Source organism: Chlorocebus sabaeus, chromosome 3, assembly GCF_047675955.1.
Source record: "Chlorocebus sabaeus isolate Y175 chromosome 3, mChlSab1.0.hap1, whole genome shotgun sequence".
Taxonomy (NCBI): Eukaryota; Metazoa; Chordata; class Mammalia; order Primates; family Cercopithecidae; genus Chlorocebus; species Chlorocebus sabaeus.
The window spans coordinates 34158561-34179601 of NC_132906.1; the positions used below are offsets into that span (position 1 = coordinate 34158561).

Here is a 21041-nt window from a genome sequence, read left to right on the forward strand (position 1 = left end):
TTTTATTACAAATTTCCTAATTATAGTTGTTGAAACCAAATCATTACTAATAGTTTCTAAAACATAGCTGTTTACTAAACATATATGAATAAATTAGAAGTTTCATTAAAAATGAACTTTATGTTTTGTATTTTAAAGTTATTTGCTATGTTCTGAATGCTTGTGTTTTTAAAATTTCATAAGTTGAAACCTATTGCTCGGGGTGATGTTATTAGGAGGTCTTTGGAAGGTGATTAGGGGCCTTTGGGAAGTGATTAAGTCATGAGGATTAGTGTCTTCATAATAGAGATCCCAACAGAGCTGCCTTGTTTCTTTCATGTGTCAGGACAAAGTTAGAAAATGGCAGGTATGAATCGGAGACCAAATTTGCCAATTTCTCCAATTCCTTGATCTTGGACTTCCGAACCTTGACAACAATAAGAAATAAATTCTGGTCGTTTATGGTCTTCCCAAGGTATGGTATTTTGTTATAGCAGTCTACATGGAACAAGATGGCATTTTTTTATATCTTCTAAGAGAAAGCCCTGCAAACTCAACAAAAACCTGCAAAAGGATATTTGTATGTATAAAAATTAAAAAAAAAAAAACATTATTATTTATGAAGCAGACACTAGAGTAAATTTTCAAAAAAGAAGAGTTAACCTCCATCAAACAATGATATCTTTTATGATTTCACAAGGGTACCAGGTCTTGAAGAAATTATATTGGTTTTATTAAACCAATTATAGCTTTTAAGTAATCATTTTTCTACATTGAGTTGAATTTTACCTCAGCAGCCAGTAAGTTAACATTAATATAATCTTTTCACTTGTAGGGTAAGTGAGATTTAAGGCATCATAGTCTTAGTATTGCTTAAAGATCCTGAAAAAGTTTATTTAATTCAATATTTTACAGGTTGGAATAGTTTTTTCTAAAATATATCATTGATATTAATAATTACTCTGACAGTTTTCCCTCTTATGAACCAGAGAGGAACCACTGACTCATGAGGTAGCTCATGATTAAATTGTTTTAAAATAAGCTCTAGCTTGGAGATGATATCAAGTAGTTTAAGGCTTCAACAAAGTATATTCCTCTGTCTGGAATTAGACAATTGGTACATCCCTCAGCTGCTAGATTTCAAAAAGTATTCTAAGTCAATTATTTGAATTTGTTTTTGTTTTCATCAAATCTACTTGGTGAATGTTTTATTTTCTTTAATTTTTTTAGAAGAAAGTCTTATTAAAACTACAAAAGTTGTTTCTTATTAAAACTGCAACAATTTTACACTCATTGCTTACATCTAAATATATTATAGGCAACATGATAGATAATATCCAATAACCACTCAATTGCATATATTTAAAAAACACTCTGTGAGTAAGAAGCTTGCATTTTTTATTGCACAACAAAAATTTATAATCATTAATGTCAACTAGACCTAGATTTGCATTTAAGAACTTTGGTTATGTTCTTAAACCCTCAATTTAAGGTTATTTTATTGATAAAAGAGAGATAATACTCTCTCTCCTAAAGTAGTGTTGTAAGGACTAAATAAGGCACATTGGTGGAAGACAGCTAATTTGTCCCCACGATCAGCTTTCTTAGAGTGGCATGCTTTTGGCTGACACAGAAATTGAACCCATAGATGATTCTCCTGGTCGCCCTGGGACCCAGCTGCAGGCATGTGCTGATTTCTAGTCAATGGAGAACTATTTCTAGATTGTTTCAGAAGAAAGAAATAAATGTCTATCTAATTTGAGTGAATCTTTTAGGAGTTTCTTTGTTCCTGTTTAGCCTGTATCTTAACTGATAAAACGAACATGTCTTAGCTTAACATAAATCTTCAAAGACAGTCACATTTCAAAAAATATCCAGTCTTTCTTGGAATGACTTTTTATAATTTCCTAAATTTGGGATTGGTATATTTAACTGTAGACAAAAGAGATGCTTCTTTGCCACAGAACACCCAGAGGAGATTCTTCAAAAAGGTATACGTTATTCTACAGCAATTGCTTTATTTTTCTAATCTGCAAGTTTGTAATTTATTCAAAAAAAACCTTCATTTTATATTAAACTGAGATTTCTGATCCACTATTCTAAGTTTAAAAACTACATTTTGTTCTGCATCACATCACAATAAAGCAATTACTTATGCATTTCAATCAATATTAAGAAAACAAATCAAAGGCACATATTAGACTTAACAGATGCAGGCAGAATGCAAGGGCATAACAAATACACTGTATAAACATCTTCAAACTCAAATATACATTGGTTTCATGTGAAAGTTTCACACAGTGGCAACAACAAACAGAATGAACATGTAAAAAAGAAAATAGGATACCATCTTGTAACAGTACCGTGAAGAAGCCTTGGATCAGAGTTTGCCAAATGTACTATCTTGAGATATTTTAAGACAAACAGCTTTTCACATTTATGCAGCGCTGTTCAGAAATAAACACATTTTCGCTATTGTTTTTGTTTGAAGAGAGGCTGGTGAAATGACTGAAGCTTGATTTGTAGTTGTTCTGTAATCTTCTTGTCCAGAGCCTTGTGGTGGGGAAGGGAGTGGGGTTTCAGGAGTTCAAATGTGGTCTGTATGAACCAGTGTGTGCATGGGACCTAAAAGTACAGTTTGTCCAATCAATGGATCTTGAGATAAATGTGGATGTATTGGATGATGGAGGTGAGTACTACCATTGGAAGCCCCATCTAACACTTCCTGAAGTAGGTGGACAATTGAAGTCATCCCCAAAATAAATAAACTGTATTTGCTCAATCATTTGCCAAATGATGCACGGCAGTGCGGGCAGCAGCAGAAACAACTTTCCAAACCTCCCCCAGGGAGCCATACTGCGTGCGGATCATTGATGTAGTTCTCCAAACCCATCCACTCTTGGAATTGCATGCTTTTAATGTTTATTGGATCTGTGTAGCCCATTTAAGTGTAGCCCTTTCGCATCTGGGCCAAAAAATACAATTGCCTTTTGGATTTCTTGAAATGGTTGAACCAGCTCATCTAGAACCCGATTGATTACACTGCTAATCTCAACTTCACAGCTGTTGCAGTGAATAATATAGTTGTTTCCCAAAAGCAAAGTATCTTTATACACCATGAATCTCTTTATAGCTCCAGGCAGTTAAGTGTTCCCCTGCATGAGATCTCAACAGTGCCACCTTATCATCCAGTGGTAACTGACAGAAGGCAGTAATATATTTAGCCCATTCCACCAAGACTAAGAGCTGCTGTTTCAGAAATTCACAGACATCATCAACACTTTCATTTTTTTTTTTTCATTTTATTTTTTTTAACATATATGTCAGTACATGCCTCAAGGCTTGAGACTGAGATCTGGCAAGACAGAACTTCAGCTTGTGCCAGTGTGTTAATGGAGGGGATATCGCTGCCATCACATGTGCTTCTTCTGGTGTTTGTTCCGTTGCATGCATTATGCACAACTTCTTTTTTCATTCCTGCTCTAAAACACTTTTTTAATCGACAGTATATACATTGATTCCTTTTGGTCTTGTCAACAAAACATTGCCGACAGAACCTGCAAGAATAAACGTGACTCTTGCATATGCTGCATCTGAAGAAGCCCTTGCACCCACCACAGCTCGATGCCCCACAGTGTTTTCCTGTTGCCTCGATCCTCATATAGCACATAGACAGATGAGACTCTAGTCTGGGCATTCATATTTGTCCTCTCTGGGGCAGAAGTATCTGCACGGAGCCACTCCCGGAGCTCTGGAGCTGCAGTCACCGTCCTACAGCCGCTTCATCTCCCTGCAGCAGGTCCCTTCCATCCACCTCAACCGCGATATCTGACACCACACTTTGACAATTATTTTTCAATTGATTTACAGATTTAATATAATTCCAGTAGAAATCCAAGTGAGTTATCCTGTGCATATTGACGAACTGGTTCAAATATTTACATGAAAAGACAGGAGCCCCAGAATAATTCACAACAAACTGGAAAAAAAAAAAAAAAAAAAAAGCATGGAACTGACACTATCTGATTTCTAGAATTACTGTAAATCTATTGTAATCAAGATACGATGGTTTTGATGCAAGGAATAGACACATAGATTAATTGTAGCAAGCCCTTAACTAGAATCACACAAATGCAGTGAATTGATCTTTGGCAAAGAAGCAACGACAATCCAGTAGAGAAATGAATGTCATTTTACCAAATGGTCAGGAAAAATTAGACATCACCTGCCAAAAAGTAAACCTAGGGATAGATGAAAGATCTCACACCTTTCACAAGCAATAGTCAAAAGTACATCATAGAACTAACTGTGAAACACAGCACTATAAAACTCCCAGAAGAAAACGTCGGCAAAAATATGTGATTTTTGTTTAGCTAATGTGATGTTAAATACAAAACTGAAGTCACAGTCTTTGAAAGAAAAAGAGTTGATGTGAAGGGTTATTGAAGTTGAAATATTTTGCTATGTGATAGTCACTGTAATGACAATTAAGAGGCTAGTCACACCCTGGTAGAAAAAAAATTGCAAAACATATAAAGAATTTGTATAAACATATACAAAATACTTTTATAATTAAATAATAAAAATAAATAATGCAATTGAAAAATAGACAAAATGTCTAATCAGACACTTCATAAGTTAATATATACAGACGGCAAATAGGTATATGAAACTGTTCCACGTTACGTGCCATGATAGAATTGCATATTAAAACTGCAACAATAAGATAGCACTACATATCTATTACGATGGGTGTAACCCAAAAATATGATAATACCAAATTCTGGGAATAAATCAAAGCAATAGGAAATCTCTTTCATTACTGATAAGAATGCAAATGGTTCAGTCATCTTGGAAGACAGTTTGGCAATTACTTACAAAGCTACATATAGTCTTATCATAAGATCCTGTAATTGTGCACATAGATATTAGCCAAATTAACTTCAAAACTTATGTTCAAACAAAAACCTGCACGTAAATGCTTATAGAAGCTTTATTCATAATCCCAAAAAACTTCAAGTAACTAAAAGCTACAATAGATGAATAAATAATCAGACTCCAATATATCCATTCAATGAAATATCATTCAGTGGTCAAAATAAGTAATCTATATTTCCTTTACATTTTTTATGGCTTGATAAATATAAAGGAAATGAAAATGTACATTGCTAAGTGTATTAGTCTGTTTTCACCTTGCTGATAAAGACATAACCAAGACTGGGTAATTTATAAAAAAGAAAAGGTTTAATGGACTCCACAGTTCCACGTGGCTGAGGAAGGCACACAATCATGGCAGAAGGCAAAAGGCACATCTTAGGTGGCAGCAAGATAAGAGAGAATGAGAGATCCAAGCAAAAGGGGAAACACCTTAGAAAACATCAGATCTCATGAGACTTAACACTACCATGAGAACAGTATGCAGGAAAACACCCCCATGATGCAATTATCTCCCACTCAGTCCCTCCCACAACATGTGGGAGTTATGGGAGCTACCATTTAAGATGAGATTTGGGTAGGGACAAATCTCTAAAAAAATATTTGGGTAGCCAAACCATATCATTCTGTCCCACCCCTCCCAAATCTCATATCCTCACATTTTGAAATCAATCGTCCCTCCCTAACAGTCCCCCAAAATCTTAATTCATTTCACCATAAACTCAAAAGTCCACACTCCAAAGTCTCATCTGAGACAAGGCAATTCCCTTCCACCTATGACCCTGTGAAATCAAAAACTTCCAAGATACAATGAGGTATAGGCATTGATTGGATAAATACACCCATTCCAAATAGGAGAAATTGGCCAAAACGAAGGAGCTAAAAGCCCCATGCAAGTCTGAAATCCAGTGGAGCAGTAAAATGTTAATGCTCCAAAATGATCTCCTTTGACTTCATGTCTCACATCCAGGCAAGATGTGGGTTCCCATGGCCTTGGGCAGCTGTGACTCTGTGGCTTTGCAGGCTCCCCTCCTGGCTCCTTTCAGGATTGCATTGTCTGTAGCTTTTCCAGGCACACAGTGCAAGTTATAGGTGGATTTACCATTCTTGGGTCTGGAGGATGGTGGCCCTCTTCTCACAGCTCCACTAGGCAGTGCCCCAGCAGGGACTCTGTGTGGGGGCTTCAACCTTACATTTCCCTTCAGCACTGCCCTAGCAGAAGTTCTCCAAGATAGTCCTGCCCTTGCAGCAAAATTTTGCCCGGACATCCAGGATTTTCCATACATCTTCTGAAATCTAGGTGGAAGTTTCCAAAATTCAATTCTTGACTGCTGTGCACCCACAGGCTCCACACCACATAGAGACTGCTAAGGCTTGAGAATTGCACCCTCTGAAGCCATGGTCCAAGTTGTACCTTACCCTCTTTTAGCCATGGCTGTAGCAGCTGGAATGCAGGGCACCAAGCAGCCACTGCACAGAGCAGGGGGCCCTGGGCCCAGCCCATGAAGCCTTTTTTTTTTCTTTTTTTCTTTTTTTTTCCTTCTAGGCCTCTGGGTCTGCCATGGGAGAAGCTGCCAGAAAAGTCTCTGACATACCCTGCAAACATTTTCCCCATTGTATTGGTGATTAACATTTGGCTCCTTGTTGCTTATGAAAATTTCTGCAGCCAGCTTGAATTTCTCCTTAGAAAATGGATTTTTCTTTTCTATTATATTGTCAGGCTGAAAATTCTGAACTTTTACCCTCCATTTCCCTTTTAAAACTGAATGTTTTTAGCAACACTCAATTCACCTCTTCAACGCTTTCCTGGTTAGAAATTTCTTCCACCATATGCCCTAAATCATCTCCTTCAAGTTCAAAGTTTCACAAATCTCTAAGGCAGGGGCAAAATGCTGCCATTCCCTTTGCTAAAACATAGCAAGAGTCAACTTTACTTCAGTCTGCAACGAGTTCCTCATCTCCACCTGAGATTGCCTCAGCCTAGATTTCATTGTCCGTATCATTATCGGCATTTCGGTCAAAGCAATTTCACAAGTCTCTAGGAAGTTCCAAACTTTCCCACATTATCCTGTCTTCTTCAGATCCTTCCAAACTGTTCCAGCCTCTGACTGTTACCCAATTCCAAAGTCACTTTCATATTTTTGGGTATCTTTACAGTAGCACCCCACTCCTGACACCAATTTACTGTATTAGTCCATTTTCACACTGATGATAGATATACCTGAGACTGGGTAATTTATAAAAGAGGTTTAATGGACATACAGTTCCACGTGGCTGGGGAGGCCTCACAATCATGGTGGAAGGTGAAAGTCACATCTTACCTGGCAGCAGACAAGAGAGAATGAGAGAGCCAAGCAAAAGGGGAAATCTCATAAAAACGTCAGATCTCATGAGACTTATTCACTACCACTAGAAGAGCATGGGGGAAACCCTCCCCATGATTTAATTGTCTCCCACCAGGTCTCTCCCACAACATGTGGGAATTATGGGAGCTACAATTCAAGATGAGATTTGGATGGGGACACAGTCAAACCATATCACTAAGGGACAGAAGCTAGTCTGAAAATCTTGCATACTTTTTGATTTCAATCACATGATATTGTGGAAAAAGCAAATCTATATAAACTTAAAAGATTGGTAGTTTTCAGAGATTATGAGAATGAGAGTAGGATTGATTAAGAGGTATAAGGATTTTTAAGGCAGTAAAAATAGTGTATATGGTCCTATAATTGTGGATACCTGGCACTGTGTATTTGATAATACACCTAAAACTTTACTAAACAGAAAATAAACAATAATGTGTGCAAATTTTTAAAAATCATTTAGGAGACCCAAAGATCCCAAGAAGGAATGTAGACTGTAATAATAGAATCTAACTGTATTGCAAATGTATGAAAAAACCTTAGTGACGGGCGTGGGAGAACAAGCTGCTGACCTAAGTAACTTGAAAATGTGTGAGGCCTATAAGACCAAATACAAAAGGAACTTCACATAAACACTGTACTATAGTTGATAATAGTGTGTCCTATGAGAGTGTGGGTAAACAATTCAGATATACATACATACATATATATATATATATCAGTATGAAATATTTAAAATATGTATATATGTATAGAATTGAAAACAGTAAATGGATGTGACAGATGATGGGAAGCTTGTTTCTTACCAATGGTGTGGGAATTTACAGCTTAGTACGACGAGAAATTTAAAAAGATCCATGTGGCAATAAATTAAAGTTGAAGACATAAAAAAATCATGTTAATATAGAGACATATGTCTACATGTAGAAATGTTTATAGATATGAGTATATACATGTGTTAGCTTATACACATCTATTTTCTTGCTCTGATAGCTGAGAATGAATAAAAGAAATAAGCAGAAGTGACTCTTAGTTCTTGATTTTGATTATCATTCTTCACTAAAAGGAACCAGTGCTGCTTGGCAAAATTGCTGATTCTGGACCCAGGGCAGTATTTATACAAGATGAGCCTGGACTGAATGGAAAGCCAGAGAAAATGTGCATAATCAGATGTGTAATGAGTGAGGAGAATAAAACATCAAATCTTTAAAAATTTTCAGATCTTGATTAACCACTGAAAGCAAATATGATTGCTTTCAGCCCTGTACCCTTCCTAATGATTAACACACACACACAATCAAATACAAAAGCAAAAGCAAGTGTTTCCTTAGTATAAATAAAAAGTAAATTAATTTTCAAGTAATAGAGAACAATTTAATTTGAAAATATGACGCCTGGTCATTTTTGTAATAATTCTGTAATAAACGTATTTCTGGAGCACTCGCTAATCTGTTTAATCTATATTGTGGAGAAAGGATAAATAATCATGGACACATTATTTTTGATTTTATGAAGCAATGAACAAACGCATGCAAAGGCCACTACTAATGATACCACCCTAAACAGTAGGTACTTTACTAAAACTACAGCAATCACATCTCCTTTTTAAGTTTATAGTATTCTAGCTGCAAATAAGTGAAAAGCCTCTAAATGACATAGGTCCAAAAGTCTCTATCATTACAGATATAATTAAACGTTAAAATGTACGAGAATAGATGAAATTTTCTCATCTTCAATCATCCAAACTTAAGAAGATTCTTTATTTCATAAATGTCCTTATCCAGTTAACTGGTATAATGCTATGAAATGTAAGTACAGAAGACACCTTCACTGCGTTTTTGCCTTCCTCAGTTTCAGTCACCGACAGTCAAATACGGTGAGAAAATATTAAATGGACAATTCCAGAAGTAAACTGTATAAGTTTTAAATTGGGCACCATTCTGAGTAGCATGATGAAATCTCATACACCGGCATGTGAATCCTTCCTTTGTCCAATACATCTATGGTATATATGCTACCTGCCCATAAGTCACTTAGCCATCTCGATTATCAGATCAACTGTGGCAGTATCACAGTGCTTGCATTCAAGTAGTTCCTATTTTACTTCATAATAGCCCCAAAGTGCAAGAGAAATGATGCCAGCAATTTGGCTATGCCAAAGAGAGGCCATAAGGTGCTTAAAGTACATAAAGTTGAAAGTGAAAGTTCACAACTCAATAAAAAAAAAAAAAAAAAAAAAAAAGGAAAAGGTTGTACTTTTTGCTAAGATGTAGGGTAAAAATAAATATTCTATTTGTGAAATTGAGAAGGAGGAAAAAATTGTGTTAGTTTTGCTGTCACACCTCAAACTGCAAAAGTTACAGCCACAATGTGTGACAAGTGTTTAGTTAAGAAGGAAAAGGCAGTACATTTGGGAATGGAAGATATGAACAGAAAAGTGTTCTGACTGACGGCAATCAGGTTCATTACCATCTGTGGTTTCATGCATCCCGTGGGGGTCTTAGAACATTTATTTCAAGGGCAAGGGCTATTCTAAAGAGCAAAGATCTGATAGAAGATTAAACATTATTCTATAAAATGACAACTTCTCTCGTAAATTACCTAAAACAGAAAAGCCCCAAACACAATGCTATTAATTTTATGATGGGTTTGCTGACTGGGGGTAATTAACTGGTATTAAATATGCATTTTATTTTCTCTTATTCATTCTAATGAAATATTTTAAGTATTATTTTCATGAGCAAATTTTCATATTTTGGTTGTTCACTTTTAATAAGTAATTAATTTGATCATGTTCAATAATTTTATAATTTTATTTTTTAATTCACCCAATATGAAAAATATGATAGACATTTCATACTCTATATACATAGAGACAGAATAATTTGAATATCTGATAGGATAAATCTATTAAAAGATAATATATATAATAATAATTCTAGATAACAAAGAAGAAAAATCCTTAGCTGACAGACAAGTTTGAGTAGAAATTCCAGTACTGAGATATATAAAAAAGATTCTTTACTTCGTAAATGTCCTTATTTTGGACATTTTCAAAATAGGAAAATTTGTAGGAAAAAAGGGAGAAAGATTGAGTTAAAGACAGAGAGAGAGAAAGAGACTGTTTGGAGGGTGATGCCAATATAAATTCCCCAGACAGAAATCCACATTTTAGTATAAACTTTAAAAATTCATCAGGATATCTATTATCTATTTATAGGAAACAAACAGCAATGCCAACAACAAACACACACATTTTCAATAAGTTAATCTAAGTTTTGTATTTCAGCTTTTTATAAAAAATTAAAATAAACTGAAAATGTATACTAAAGTTAAAGTACAACCAATGTATTCTCTCTAAAAACATGAAGAAAAAATTGTTATCCCTTTATCAGATGAAAAAGTTTTAAAAACTGGCAGTTATGATCTTAATTAATACAAGTGATGAATGAAAGACTTCAGTTAGCAATAAACAGTAGAAGTGAGAGGTGGTCATTTATAATACCACCTCTAGACACACCAACATCATCTGAGTTATACCAAAAGCCATTAAAACAATTTTATTGGACATGACATTTCAAGGAAAAAGAAAAAGAGAGTCAGTACTTTGAAAGCAAACCAACCAAACATAGAGAGTTCATAACAACCAATCTACCAAATATATATAGAGTCCATAACACTTGCGCAGCTCAATTGAGCACTGGAATTCTTTATATTTTTAAGAATTCTTGGATCCAGTTGCAGTGCTGCTAGTGGCCAGAATACCAACTAAAATTTATAAAAATTAAATTTTTGTGTGCGACAGGAATCTAGGTTTGGATAAGGCTAAAACACGCACGAAGTTAACATAATAGATGTTATCACTCAAGAGAATTTCTGGTTATTCACGGATTATCAGTGGACATATATACTCAATTGCTTATTCAAAGTTATTACTGAGTGCCTACCATAGAATAATTCTTCTTTCCTACACAGGGCTCATTCGCCTAGGCACTAGAACATAGTGCTTTCCCACAATTTGCTTTTGTATCCAAACAATGAAATATAATATTACAGGTATCTCTCTTTGAGAGAGAGATACCTTTATAGAGAGAGACAACCTTCTGTGCTCCAACAATCTTCCTTCCTCAGCATCTGGAGTGGATGGGTTCACAGGTGTATGACACCATGCCCAGCTAATTCTTTATTTTATTTTATATTTTGTAGAGACAGAGTCTTGCTATATTGCCCAGGCTGTCCTTGAACTCCTGGCATGAAGCAATCTTCCTGCCTTGGCCTCCCAAAGTGCTGGGATTACAGGTGTGAGACAACAAACCTGGTCAGAAAATATAATTGTTATTTACTTATTTATTTTTCTTATGGACAAAGGGATTCACAGAAGCAAAAGTGCATAGTGCCCATGAAAGTCATTATTCGATACTTTGGAAGAGGTACAGCCTTGCTTAGAAACACCATCCAAAGCAGAATAAGCAAAGAAATATGTCATATTTTTTCTTTTAATATACTCTAATTCCCTGGTAAAATTTTCCCTGTGGCTGAATCTAGCCGGAAGCACATTCACAAGAAATCCTGGGAAACGTAATTTGCATTGTTAGCATATTCTGGTACAGTGCCTTAGGGAGGCAAGGAATAGATACTGGGACTTTATCTCAATCCTCCTATATTGTTATTTAGCTCAATCCTCCTATATTGTTATTTAGCATTAATATAACAATTTTCCTATATTTATACGCAAATAAAATTATCTTTTATCCCTCCATCTAATGTGAAGCGACCATTCAACATATAAAGACATTCATATCTTCTTCAGAAAGAGAAGACACATGTTCTCAATTATCAACCATTTCAAAGTTCAGGGTCTCCAGATGGTAATCAGACTTTTCATCAGATAAGAAAATGTGCCTCTAATATTTATATAATAAATAGTAGAGGTGGGTAAGACTTTGGCTACTGAGTAGGATGGCATGGCAGAACAACCCCAAGAATAACTAGAAAATTAAATTATAAATTAATCTTATTTTAAAGACATTAAAGGCCTCAACATTCAAACCCTGTCACTGAGTAATTTTGTGCACGGGCCAAATGAACAAAGGATTGAGGAAGCCAAGCACAAAGGAGGAATAATATCCATAGGATGTGTCATTTTGTCCACTTGATTATTGAAAGTCTCCTTGGTAGTAGATGAGAAGTTACATGAAAAACAGATATCCTCACACCCCGTGCCTACACTTACGATTCCATACATAACTCTTCCCCAGAGCTCGATGTGACAGATATTTTAATCTTGTTCTTTCCTAATCTGTAATCTAGGAAATGTAGATCTTTATCTCAGGTGACTTTTTTTTTCTTTACACAAGGGAGATAATCAAATGTACTTCTTGAAATTTTAGCAGTATTTCAATTTCTTTCTGAGCTAACCCTGAGTTGGACTGTAATGCAACACCCATCTGCTTCCAGGTGAAAGAAACATATCATGCAGAACTATATGTAAATCATGTTTTATCTTTATTTTATTTTATTTCTATAGATTTAGGGGATACAAGTGCAGTTTTGTTACATTGATAGAGTGTGTGGTGGTGAAGTCTAGGTTTTTAGTGTGACCATCACCCATATACTTTTCTTTTTCCTTTAGTTGGCCACTTTGCCATAGATAGGGTAGATCATACATCTGGTTTGTGTATTCCTATTGTTAAAACATAATGATTTATAACTCTATATTATCCTTACACTCTGACATCTGGGTCATCTAAGTCAATGCTTTTTCAAATCTTGTAGGCATATTAGTAATGTGATGATTTTATTGAAATACAGATTCTGATTCAGAAATTCTATGGTGGGGCCTCAAATTCTGCATTTCTAACAAACTTTCAAGAGAGGCTGAGGGCTGCTGTCCAAACTCTGAGAAGTGAAGATTTAGAGAAATTTCCATCTCTGGTTTACCAAAATATCATCAATGTAGGTGACTTGTAGGAAGTCCATTTATGAAAATCTTTGCAAACTACATGAGGAGAGAGTCAAAGTGTTGACATGGCCCTGATATAAGACAGATGAGTTACACTGCTACTGATAAAAGAACACTACAAGTAATTTTATGGAAACACTCTGGCAGATTAAAACAACAACAACAACAACAACAACAAAAACAAGTAAGCAAACAAAATTTGCTCAAGGAGATGCCAGAAGCTGGGTAGAACAATAATGCACTTTAATGTCTACCAGGTTGGGTTGAAAATAATTTCATAAGCATTTTCTAATATCCACACTTCTCACTTCAAATTTAGAGTTTTGGCAGAGAATATCATTTTTGAAGCTAACATTTGGCAATTCCTACAATAGTAACCTAGATTCATAGGTTAGAACCACTTGCTAAGTTTTTACATCCATATTTATTTATTGGGACAAGAAACAAGAGCTCTCAGAGACGGTAACAGAACTTGTATTTACTCACGGAACATCTTAGCAGCGCCAGCTTCCCATACACGGATTCCTCATGAGGCAATGTAATGAAGGCCAGACATGCCCGTGTGTGCAGCAGGGTTAGCATTACAGGGAGGAACACTGAAATTCAGACCCAAAGTTTACATAGGGCAGCTGCCCATCTGTCCATCATCCTTTCAGGGATATGGAGAGGGAAAAATAAGCAAAGAAATAAACAAACCTTGATTTAAGAAGGTAAATAAATCCTCTCTGGGAAGAGGATAATCCAACTGCTGTTAAAAAAAAAAAATGGAATTTCAAAAGTGAAAACTGTAAGATCTGACATAAAAATTCACTGGATGTGTTCAATTGAATAATGAAGATGACAGAGAAATGTCACTAACCTTTAAGAGTAGGAATTATCCTACCTGAAAAACAGAGAGAGAAAATACAATATTTAAAAAAATAAACAAAGCCTTGGAAACAGTGGAACAATATCAAAAAGATCTACTAGTCCAGTCATTTGATTATCACAAGGAAAGAAGAAAAACACTGGTATAGAAAAAAAAAAAGTTGTAGAAATAATGGGCAGAAACTAAAATTTATAAGTGGAAGGAGCTAAGACCTTTTTGCAACCATCATGTAACAAAGACACAAGAGAATGCATTTTTCACTGACTGACCTAAACTGACAGATAAATGCAAAACTGCAATGTCCCTTTTCTGAACTTTTACTTAACCCTAGATTATCTTTTGAGGACTTAAAATTATTAATTCCATAAATGCACTTTTCTGGAATTTTGACCATCTTTTGAAGAACTGAACATTGCTTAATGCAAGCTTGTCCAACCCACAGCTCGCAGGTTGCAGGGCAGCTTTCAATGCTGCCCAACATAAATTTGTAAGCATTCTTAAAACACTATGGCCTTTTTTTGTGATTTTTTTTTTTTTTTTTTTTTTTTTAGCTCATCAGCTATCATTAGTGTTGGTGTATTTTATGTCTGTCCAAGAAAAGTATTCTTCTTCCAATACGGCCCAGGGAAGCCAAAAGATTGGAAACCCCTGGCTTAGTGGAATTATTTTCCTTGTATTTCTTGGTTCTCATTCCGATCCTTTATGTTTCTCCTTCCTATTTTGATTCATAAAAATCTTTGCTTATTGCAAAGAAAATTGCATCTGATTTTGTGAAGGGTCTTCTTTTCTTCTTCTTCTTCTTCTTCTTCTTCTTCTTCTTCTTCTTCTTCTTCTTCTTCTTCTTCTTCTTCTTCTTCTTCTTCTTCTTCTTCTTCTTCTTCTTCTTCTTCTTCTTCTTCTTCTTCTTCTTCTTCTTCTTCTTCTTCTTCTTCTTCTTCTTCTTCTTCTTCTTCTTCTTCTTCTTCTTCTTCTTCTTCTTCTTCTTCTTCTTCTTCTTCTTCTTCTTCTTCTTCTTCTTCTTCTTCTTCTTCTTCTTCTTCTTCTTCTTCTTCTTCTTCTTCTTCTTCTTCTTCTTCTTCTTCTTCCTTTTTTGAGGCAGAGTCTTGCTCTGTCTTGCTCTGACACCCAGGCTGGAGTGCACTGGCTGGATCTTGGATCACTGCAAACTCCACCTCCTGAGTTCAAGCTGTTGACCTGCCTCAGCCTCTTGAGCTCCTGAGTAGCTGGGACTACATTACTTTTAATGGTAAAAACAGTAAATACTTGTGAACCAATCTAAAAAAAAATTGGTAGTTAATGCTATGAATTTTCTTCCATGTGCTGTACTAGTTATATCCTAAGGATTTTAATATGTTTTAATTTTCATTTTCATAATATTTTCTAGTTTCATTTTTTTGACTTCTTTGACTTGTAGTTTATTTAAAAGTATCCTTTCCTCTGTGTTCTAGGTCTATTTCTATGTACTCTTTTATTTTTCTCTCTCTCTCTCTTAAAGGGTGTATTTCCCTGCTTCTCTGCATGTCTTCACATTTTTATTGGATGTCAGACATTAACATTTATAATTGTTGGGTGCTGGTTACTTTTATATATCTTCAAATATTCTTGAGATTTGTTCTGGGATTTAGTTAAGCTACTTAGAAACTGATCTTTGAAATATTTGCTATTACTTTTGTAAGGTTGGATCAGAATAGCTTTTAGTCAGGACTACTTTTTCCTCATCACTGAGGCAAAAACATACTGAACACATCAACCAGCACCTCATATATTATGAGGTTTTTCTGCTCTGGCCGATGGGAACACAAACTATTCTAGGCTATGTGTCAATTCCTGGATTGCTTTTTCTGCTAATTTCTGGTGGATTATTCCCCAGATTCAGATTTTATCCTCACATTGAATTATATCATCAGTATTCAGCGAAAGACTCAAGAGAATCCCAAGCAGATCTCTATAATTCCTCCCAGAGTAATTCTCTCTTCTTTCTCACTCAGCCTTAATAATTCTAGCCACCGTGGCCTCTACTGTTTCTGAAATTTGTCTCCTTAAGGTAGCTTATTACAGGTAGATTCTAGTTTGGTCCCTCTATCTCTTTGTTGAAACCTACAAAGTCTCCTCAGATAGAAAATTTGTGCAATCATGAGGTTGTCTTAACTGTTTCCATTAACCTAGAGATCAATGTCTTGTGCTGCTTGTTTTCAAATATTTGAAAACTTGTTTCTTATTGAATGCTTGATTTTAGTGAAGCAGTCTAAATAGCTTATTGATATAATTTGGTGTATTCAATTAATCATAAAAAACCCTTGCGTGTCCATTTTTTCGTGTGTTAACAAGGAAGAATACCACCCAATGTGCCTGACTTGGATGTATTAACAAAGAATACCTACAATTTGCTGAAAAGCCTGTTGAAATACTGTCGTCATTTCTAACTATGTATCTACAAAAGGCAATAATTTCCCTATACCTCAACCAAAACAATGTATCTCAGCAAGTTAAATCCAGAGGCAGAATTATCATTATGAAGGCACATATTTTTAAAATGTTTGGAAAAATATAAAAGAATTTCACTCGTACCACAATTTGGGAGAGAAAAATATATTTTTCAATCTGTCAGTTCTATCAACATAGGAAATGATTATTTTGCTAATGAGTTCCTACACAAACACTTTAAAATACTACATTTTAATTTCTTGTAAGGTAAATATCAGTAGGTTTAATCCTAAAAAGAGCATCTATTCATCATTTCCAATCCTTGCAATCAAAATTTTGAGAATTACTGATCTATTTAATTTCCTTGCATTTAATTATCATTTGAAGCAAAGTTATAGCAATAATTTTCTGTATACTATTTTTGTTGTTCTCAGTGCAATTTTATTAAACATTAGATTATTAAACTGAAAATGCTTATATAAAAATTATTTCAGCCCCATATTTGACAGTATCAACTCATATTAGTCAATAACTCAACCAATACCCTAAAAATTAGGGAACTAATGACATTTGTGTAATTGATTCTTTGGGCTACTCAGTTGGCTTCTTGCCAGTTAGGAGGTGTGCGTGAGGTATGAGGATGTGGTGAGAGATTGAACATCCATTCATAACTATCCTCCAAAACTCAAGATTCTGCTTAGGTTTTTGTTGTCAGTTATAGGGATCTATACAGGACATCCAATTACAGCACTATCTGTTTCTGAGATTTATAGTTAATCATTATAAAGTTATAAAGGGGAAATCCACTCACAGAAAAATGCTCAGGGGCCTTCACTAATCCCTACACATCTTAAAAGATGTGGCAGTAGACTGTGGAACCAGGACTCTATTCTCATTTCCAGGAGCATTGCAATTTATCACTCCCTTAGCTGTACTTCTGCAGCAAAGAAATGTGTAAATTTCACCTTGGAGGAATTAGCTGAGCTGCTTTTTGTGCATTTGTAATGTGTGTATGTATTCCAACTCTACTATTTTATTATTATGAATCATGAGCAGTCAGTCGTTACTTTATTTCTTAGTCTTCTACATCTTCCACTCAAAAAAGACCTTTAAAAGTCACCTGAAAAGGCTGTAGGTCCCCCGGGACAATAAATCTCTACCTGCTATCTGATTTGTTACAATGTTAAAATCTTTTCCTGACAAGCCTAAAGCTCTATATAGGAATTTTTTTGTCCTTTTATAAAGGTCTTCTATCAGAATAAAGGTTTAGATTCTATTTAGGTTAAAATCTAGCAGAACTTTATACCATTTACAATTAAAAGTAAAATTATGTAGTGGGATATTAAATTTCTATCATGTAATTGCATTTGATAAAATCATTTGTGTCTCTGTACTTTTGGTAAAATCTGGTCTAATTTACTAGTTTTGGAAAAAGAAATAAAATACACAGTTATTATGCTTGTTGTTTTTCTCCTTACTGTTACAATCTTATATTAGAAATTCATGCAAAGATGTCATTCCCTACATATTTGCTAAGTGAACTAAAAACTATTTTTCTCATGATAAAGAAGTATGACTGTAGAAATGCAAATCAAGTAATCTTTAATTTCCTAAATATATATTAATATATAGAGTGAATAATAAGAAAATGTTTATAAATCATTACTGAACGTTTATAAATTACTGAATGTTTATAAATCAATAATAAGAAAATGTTTATAAATCAATACTGAATATATTTTATGATCAGTTTTTTTTATGTGACTGACATTCACAGATTGCTGTTTGTGTGCATAAGTGTGGGAGAGGAGTAGGTGTGTATTTACTTTATTAGTTCATTTTAACCATGATCTCACTGAGAAAGAGGGCAAGGATTTAGTATTAAAACACTTGAAACATTTATATCAATAACCAAAGTGTATTATACATAGTAGATGGATAAGTGTTTTTGAGTAATTGCAAACTGATTACTACATTTTAATTTTCTTTGAATTTCTTAACTATATGGTTGAAGGTCCCATATATGGATTGATTGAAACAACTGCTCACTTTGAAAGTTTCAAACTTTTTATACCTCTAGAATGTTTTGATCATATTTACATTTTTTAGAAAATGACAAGAACTCATAAAATATTTGAATATAATCAAACATTTGTCTATTATGAAAATATTGTATTTTTTTAAACAAAAATATACATGAGCATAAAATTTTGAATAGCATTCTTGCCCAAAGGGCAGTCTAGATGACATAAAAACTTTCCCAAAGCAAGTAACTACTAAAATACAATAAACACATATTTACATACACGGATATCAAATAAAAGAATTTCTAGGGACCATTAACAAAGAAAATGTGTAAGTGAGAGAAGAAACATGTATACAATCACAGCTAGTACAATTTTAATAAAACAAGAATTGATGAAGGAGGCTATGTGCAAATGGCAATTATTTTGAATTCTCTGCACTGATGAAAGACAAGAATTCTCAGATACTGAAGTACAGTGAATCTTGATCAAAGTAAACTAAAATATAACCCACAAATAACACATAATTAGATGCATCTAAAAAAGGCTCCCCATAAAAACTTAAATAACTATATACTACTAATCAAATTTTCAACAAAGAAAAAAAAAATCAGCAGACTATTTTGTTACAATGTTAGAGGCAGGAGGCAAAGAAATTCTAGGCAGACAATGGTGAGTCCCTGACAAAACCTAACCTTCAAGCCAAAAAAACTGAAACCCACGGCTCAATGTGACAACCTCTATCCCTGTTTTCCCTCTTGAATGTTGCCTTTTCTAAGCTACCCATGGCCTACCCCACCCCTAGTCTGTACTTCTGAAGACCTCAGACTCAGTCGGAGAGAAGTAGAGAAGCGGCTGGACATCAGAGAGAGGCAATGTAACTTCAGAGGGACAGATCAACGGCTTGAGTTCGGAGAAGAGTCTGGCCAGAGATGGTTGGACTTGAGGGGAAGGTTACCTGCCCGTTCTATACCTTTTTCCAGCTCTTCTTCCCAGTGACAGCCACATTCATTGTTCAATAAAATCTTCTTCATTCATCTCATTTTTCCTGGACACCGGACAAGAGCTCAGGACCCACGAGTGCATATAACTCCCTAAAACGGTTGTCATACTAACCTTCAGCTAAAGATGGCTTCACAAGGGAATTTTGTGAAATGCTTTATAAATAAATACAACCAATACCACACAAAATGAGAATAAGAGAACATACTTTCCAACACATTTGTAAGGTCAAAGTTATTTTATGCCAAGATCAAAGATCTTTCAAACAGAAATGCAATATATCAACATCCCTGATGAACATAGATGAAATCATTAACAATATCAGCAAATCTAATTCAGTATATAAAAATGAAAACATACTACAACCAAGGGAGTATTATACCAGGAATGAGAGGTAGATTCATACTTAAATGATCCAATATAATTAACAACGGAATAAAGGACAAAAACAATATGATTATCTCAAAAATGCATGAAAACAATTGCAAAAATAACCCCATTCATGGTAAAAATTCTCATTAAATTAGAAATAAAAGGAAACTTGAGCAAGAAAAAGCAGCAGCCACAAAAAAATTTATAGTTAATATCAAGCAGTAGGTTGAAGTATTAATTTATTCTCCCCAAATTGAGAGTAAGGCAAGAGTGGTCAGTCTCTTAAGTCAGGAAAATAAAATTTTTATGTGTCGTGTTAGAAACAAAAAATGTGAAATTCCCATTTTTCAGAGTTGACATATACAGTTACATTTAACAATCTCAAGATATATGCAAAGAAGCTACTCAAACTGAATGACTTTGACAAGTTTTAGGATAAAAGGTCAATATATTTTGACCTTTTCAATTATGTTTCTATGCATTGGCAATAAATGATTGAAACATAAAAAATTAACATAACACCATTTAAAATAACAAAAATAAAAGCATACATCTAGAAAAGGATGTAGCTTCAAAATATGTAAATCACTGAGGTTTCTGGGAAGAGGCGAAGAATGAGAAGCACCAGGAATTTGTTTCTCACCTAGGCAACAATTCCACTGGCATAATTTGTCTGATGAAACTATTTTGAACTCTAGAGGCTAATGAAGGCTTGCAACTTCCAGGTGAAGACTCAGATGATAAATTGTCATTATTTTTAGTCAGTTTCAGCTGATAGCACAGTGGCTAAAAGCCACCCATCCCCCAGTCTTCAACCACAGGATAGACAGCTATACCCCTATTTCTCGAACAGCTTGGACACAGCTTGTGGGAGCCAGAGTAGGCAAAAAAAGAACTCTGTCCTTCAAACATTGGGATCTGTGGTCTGACTGCTGATTGCTGCTTCTGATCACAAAGGCACAGACACAAACTCAGGCAACCATTGATGCACCTCCTCCCACTGTTGCAAGACTCTTCTCTACCTAATGTAACTTCCAAGAGATTTAAATGCTAAATGTCCTCTTCCATTTCATTTTTTTTTTTCCTTTTGGGGTGCCAGAAATTAAGTAATA

The 21041-nt window shown here is 34.8% G+C and overlaps 1 pseudogene; it reads right to left on the bottom strand.

The window, feature by feature from the left end:
• Nucleotides 1-2451: 2451 nt before the first annotated feature.
• Nucleotides 2452-19589, bottom strand: LOC103214553 (hepatocyte nuclear factor 4-gamma pseudogene; annotated as a pseudogene).
• Between the last annotated feature and the right edge of the window lie 1452 nt (nt 19590-21041).